Below are 5,925 nucleotides of genomic sequence, written 5' to 3'. Positions count from 1 at the left end.
CTAAGAGTCATTCTCTGTATGGTTTTGCTAAAAAGTACTGTATAATCATTACTGACAACCCAGCTACTTTCCACCCTGGCTCCACTTTCCTTTCTTAAATTCTTGCATATTCTTTCAGCTCTAAGAGTTTTGTATTTTTAAAACAGTTTTTGAATAATAGCTCTATAGAGAGCAGCCTACTCTGCCCTGGAAAGCACATAGTCGTTAGTATATCTGTCAGTCAAAAACATCCATTAAGTGCTTTATTTAAGCATGGCTTTCAGCTGATGTTTTGGAAGTAGAATTAGATTCTCAGTTCGTACTCTTGAGGAACTGACAATGTTGTAATTGAAGAAACAAAGTGCACTGCAGCAAACATGAATGAAATAATATATGATAAAAACCTTTCGCTTTAAATCAACATTCTATCTTCTTTCAAAAATGGCAACCCCAGTGTGTGCATTACTGCAATGGCAGCCTTCATCTGAAGCCATATTCCTACTATATATATCAGATAAGTATACAATCTGCAGTGTGCTACTTTACATTTCCCACCGGGCTATGTATAGGTGTTTGAGTTTATAATTCCTGGTCTAAGTAATTATTAATACTCTTTCAACTCTCAGTTTTGATTATTAGATTCTTGATGTAGTAACATCTTCCTTACAGCTATACTATCCAAGTAGAGTTGGGTCCGACATTTTAAATTTCTATTAAAGAAAGTCTAAGGTGATAAATGTTCCCTTCCCTCTCCGGTGTTAGAAAATATTCAGTTAACAATTAACATAATAAGGATGATGAAAAATTATTTCCTACTTGGAAAACTTCTCATGATAATAAAATTAACTCAATATTTGGTAGCTCTAACTTCTATTACTCTTAGGAGATGCTTTTTTGGGGATCTTTTTGATGCACCAATGTGGGATTATTAATGTTATTCTTCTGCTTATGGTATCTTCAAAGCAGAAAAAGAAAAAAAATCTATGTTGTAAAGCATGATGTTACTGTTTACTAGCCCATCTAGAATTGAAAGTGGTAGCGTGCTATGACAGAAACACAAGTGACTAATTTTTTCCAAGATATTCTTAGATATTAAAAATAATACTTGTCAAATAAATTCCCTATTAGGAACTACAATAAGTTTTTATTAGCTAGTCTTCACCCCAAAGCAATATAGTATTAATTTGAGGTACTGTGTCCTTTTAAATAGTAGATGATGAAATTCAATATTAATAATAAAAAGCTGATAGGAAAGAAAGACAATAATAATATTTAGAAATGGATGTATTATTAAAAGAAAATTAAAAATATCATTACATTTACTAAACAATAATAACAATTATTAGAATAATATGTCCCTTTCAAAAAATGGATACATTATTTTTTCACCATGTATATTCGTGTTTCAAGCAATTCAGTAATAAGAAAAGATATTTTTAAATGTTCAACATCTCTAGCAATTAGAGAAATGCAAATCAAAACGACTCTAAGATTTCATTCATTCTAGTCAGAATGGCAGTTATCAAAGATAGACACAACAGTAAGTGTTGGCAAGGATGTGGGGGAAAGACACACTCATACATTGCTGGTGGGACTGCAAATTGGTGCAAATAATCTGGAAAGCAGTATGGAGATTCCTTAGAACACTTGGAATGGAACCACCATTTGACCCAGCTATCCCACTCCTCAGTCTATACCCATAGGACTTAAAAACAGCATACTACAGTAACATAGCCACATCAATGTTTATAGTAGCACAATTTACAATTGCTAAACTGTGGAACCAAACTAGATGCCCTTCAATAGATGAATGGATAAAAAAAAAAAAAAACAACTGTGGTACATATACTCAATGGAATATTACTCAGCATTAAAAGAGAATAAAATTATGGCATTTTCAAGTAAGTGGATAGAGTTGGAGAATATCATGCTAAGCTAAATAAGCCAATCTCAAAAAACAGGGGCTGAATGTTTTCTCTGATAAGTGGATGCTAATCCATATGGAAGGGGGTGGTATGGGATAAGTGGAGGAACTTTGGAGGGGGCAAAGAGGAAGAGTGGAGGAGGCAAAAGGGTAGGAAAGATGGTGGAATGAGATAGACATCATTACCCTAGATATATGTATGATTGCAAAAATGGTGTAACTACTTCATATACAACCAGAGAGGTGAAAAATTTTGCTCCATTTGTGTAAAATGAATTGAAAAGCTTTCTACTAAATAAATAGAAGAGAAGATATTTTTAGTATTTCCTACCACCAAACAACAAATAAATATTGTACTGATAATTCAAAGCCATGTCAATGAAAGTATTATAAATATACACAATGACATCTAGGCAGATGAGAAGAGTTGTCTGAGGGAGAGGATATGATCAGATCAGGTATGGAATAACGGAATTCTAGTATGTATAGTTTTCTGTGTATTAATTTGTCAGCTCATCATTGATAAAGGCTGACAAATTAACAACCAACTTTTATCAATCTCCCTCTATATAATGAATAGTATTCCAATTTATGTGAGGCATACAGTGAAATTCAGAACGTAGAGCCTACTTTCAAGAAGCATTCAAGGTGTCTTAGAATTCAAGTTTTAAATAGGAGATGCTACTTGGTAATATCCAAGTAGCATCTCCTATTTCTGTAGGATTTTAGCAAAATTTAGTGGATGTTCTGTCACTAAGATAGCCTCATGGATGAAACAGAACTTGAGCTGGACTCTGCTACCCACAAATGGGTACAAATACCAGGAAGATTTCAGCAGAAACTTCTTTTTACTTGGCATTTCAATATCTTATATTTCTTTTGAAGAGTGTGAGACAAATTATTCATCAGAATTTTCAATCTACTTCCTTATATCTTAAAAGAAAATAATATTTATTTTTCCTACATTCCTTTTAAAATGGAATGTTAGCAATGCAATCTATTTCCAACCTAGTTCTTTCACATATGGAAAGGTTGAAGCCTGAGGAAATAAGTTGATTTGACTAAGACTACTTAATTGCTTCTAGATAGATGTTTATAAAAAACAGAAATTTACTAGCTACTGTTCTGCCTAGTTGTACAATTGACACATTAAGTATATTTGCAGGATATAAACTCTGAAAATGTTTTGAGGGGACATAGTAAAGACTTTTATGTTGACATTAAAAATGTTTAAAAAATTAGAATCTTGGGAGTGTCTTTATACTGATTTGTTTTTTTACCAATGCATTTTTGTTATTTTTAGTTATGGATGACAGTACTATGTATTTTGACATATTATACATACATGGATATATAATATAATTTCCCATTCTGGTGGTTGTACCTGATGTAGAATTACACTGGTTGTGTATTCATATGTGAAGACAGGAAAGTTATGTTCAATTCATTCTACTGTCTTTTCTTCTTCAAACCCCTTCCCTTCATTCTCCTTTATCTAATCCAATGAACTTTTTTTTCTTCACTCCCCTCTTACTGTGTGTTAGCATCTGCATATTTTATTGTTATCATTTTATATTTATATGAATAAGTAGGACATGGGAGGGCATCATGATCTTCCTAGAGTATATTAGTTCTTAAAATCTTTGTCCAGTATTTATGTTCGAAACATAGTTTGCTCTTTGTATTGAAGACCATGTTTATTTTTTTCTTAAAGAATCTCACACTAACTTTGCAGTATTCACAATTCATTTAAAAGTGTGTATATTCTTATCAGGCTTTGCTTCCAAAGTGCACATGCTTTTTATTGAGTGAACATCTGGAACTCAGCACAGCACTTTCTTCCCCTCCACAAGGGATGGGTGGAGATAGAACCAGGTATGAAGATGGAAGGAGCCAGGCAACAACCACAGTGATATCCTGCAGTCTCATTTATGGATTTTGTCCTTCTTGTAACATCCCCAAAAGCAGAAATTCTTGGAGCCCCCATGCAAAAGGTCACACACAGATAAGCAAGGTGGTTCTCTGTCCATGAAACACACACTAGCATGTTAGATACTATTACTATAGATCAGGTTTCCCCAAATTAAAGGAGCCATAGATTTGTTCAAATTTTTGCAGAAGTCCAAATTATTCAAGTATACATTTTAATGGGAACATTATTACACAAGAGATACTTCACTAGCAAAAGGATATAGAAAGTATTCATTTGAATGTTGTATTCCAATCGTTCAGAGCAGTAGCTGTGATCCGTATCTGCAATTCATCTAAAATTCTGGTAGAACATTTAGTTCATGCAAAATGAGAAACAATACTGGATATTTGAAATGTGCGTCTTTGTCATTCATTGAAAAGAATTTTGTAATATTCATAACACAAAACAAAATAAAATATGAATATGTAATTATTTGTATATTGTTAACCAATTTTGGTCATGTGCATATATGATTAAAGCAGATCTATTATGCAATGAAATGTTGAATTATAATATCTTTCGATGAGGTAGGTTTACTCTTCAGTTATTGAGTCAGTTCTATCTGATGCTGAGTTAAGTAATCCCTTTGTTAATGACTCTGCCAATCATAATGCCAAGCCTCCAGTGCATGCTAAGTGAAATGAATTGATGAGGACGATATGGCTTTAATTTGTTAGTGCCATGAAGAGAATGACAAGCTAGACTGTTACAATAAGAAGCATAAAAGTTTATTTTTACCAGATTCAGCTTAGCTTTGACATTCTCTTTGTATCACCCTTGCAAAAGATAACAAACCTAATTTATTTGTGTCTCATCATTTTATTTATTGATGATACAAACATCTTTGACAAAAATCAGAGGGAAAAGTGGTCCCATGATAGGGGCCTGACTGCTAACATAGTTGGAGATTATAACTGTGTTTTCTGCTCTACCTGTAGTATTGCTTAATTGAATAATGAAATTATGGGCACAACAACTGAATTCCCCATTGACCTTCTACAATTAAGCTTTTCATAATTTATTAATGCTGAATGTTTTATCAGAAACACACTAAGGAAATAGGTTTTCTGCCTGAATTATGAAGTTGATTTCTCTGTTGATAGTTCATGAATATTAGTCACTGAGTGGCAGATTTTGTTGTATGTATTTGTATTCACTGATCTATAGAGAGTGGTTGTTATACCTTGAATATGCCAGCTTGGGACCACTTCACTAAATGAGAGGTTCCCCCCCCCAATGGATAGTATTTTTGTCTCCACAAAATGTAAGTCAAGCTCTACTTTTCTCCTCATTATCTGATAAGAATAAATATTGTGGAAGAAAATAATTTTTGTTTTGAATTATTTCTTTCACATAATAAACATTTGGTTCTAGAATTTTTGCATTTTTCTCCAAAACAGAGATGAGTTGCACAAAGGACTCTGACTTCAATATAATGGATTTAGACAGTAGACACTGTATATAGCACATAGAATCCTCTTCAACCATCACATAATAAGACTTCTATATCAATAAAAGACCATGGAATAGAATCTGCAATTTCTACAAATTCTTTATGCTTAGCATTTACTCCTCCAAATGAGAAAGAGGTGTGGGGGCCGCCCATGAGCTATTAAGCATCTTCTCTCAGCCTTGAGCCAAGAGGATGTTGGTCTGGCATTGCACACTGTTTGGGCTCCACGATGCAGGTGGCCTCCACCTGCACTTAGCAAAGTCTGCTTTCTCATAGCTCTTGACCTCAGCGTTACCCATTGGGATCTGGCCAGCCCCTGCCTTATTTGGTGAAGCACATTCTATCGAAAATCTTTTGTTAATTCGTCTATAAATAAACAGGTCATGGGTTCCAGCTCTCTTTTCTTCTCCTTCCCTCCCTCCATTCCCCCCCACTGTCCCCCCACCTCCTTCCAGTGTGAATGCAGAATCCTTAAGGTCGCAGAGCCATCCTTCCCTCGTTTTAAAGACTACTCTCTGTGTTGTGTGATTTTTTCGCCGCCTTCTTCTTAGCTTAATGTTGCAGCCAGCCCATTTAAACCCAATTTGTCTCCTCTGC

Source organism: Marmota monax, unplaced genomic scaffold (genome assembly GCF_021218885.2).
Source record: "Marmota monax isolate L192 unplaced genomic scaffold, Marmota_monax_Labrador192_F-V1.1 WCK01_AAM20220418_F8-fsc00276, whole genome shotgun sequence".
Classification (NCBI taxonomy): Eukaryota; Metazoa; Chordata; class Mammalia; order Rodentia; family Sciuridae; genus Marmota; species Marmota monax.
The sequence above is the reverse complement of the archived record's forward strand: the minus strand, read 5'-3'. Positions refer to the sequence as shown.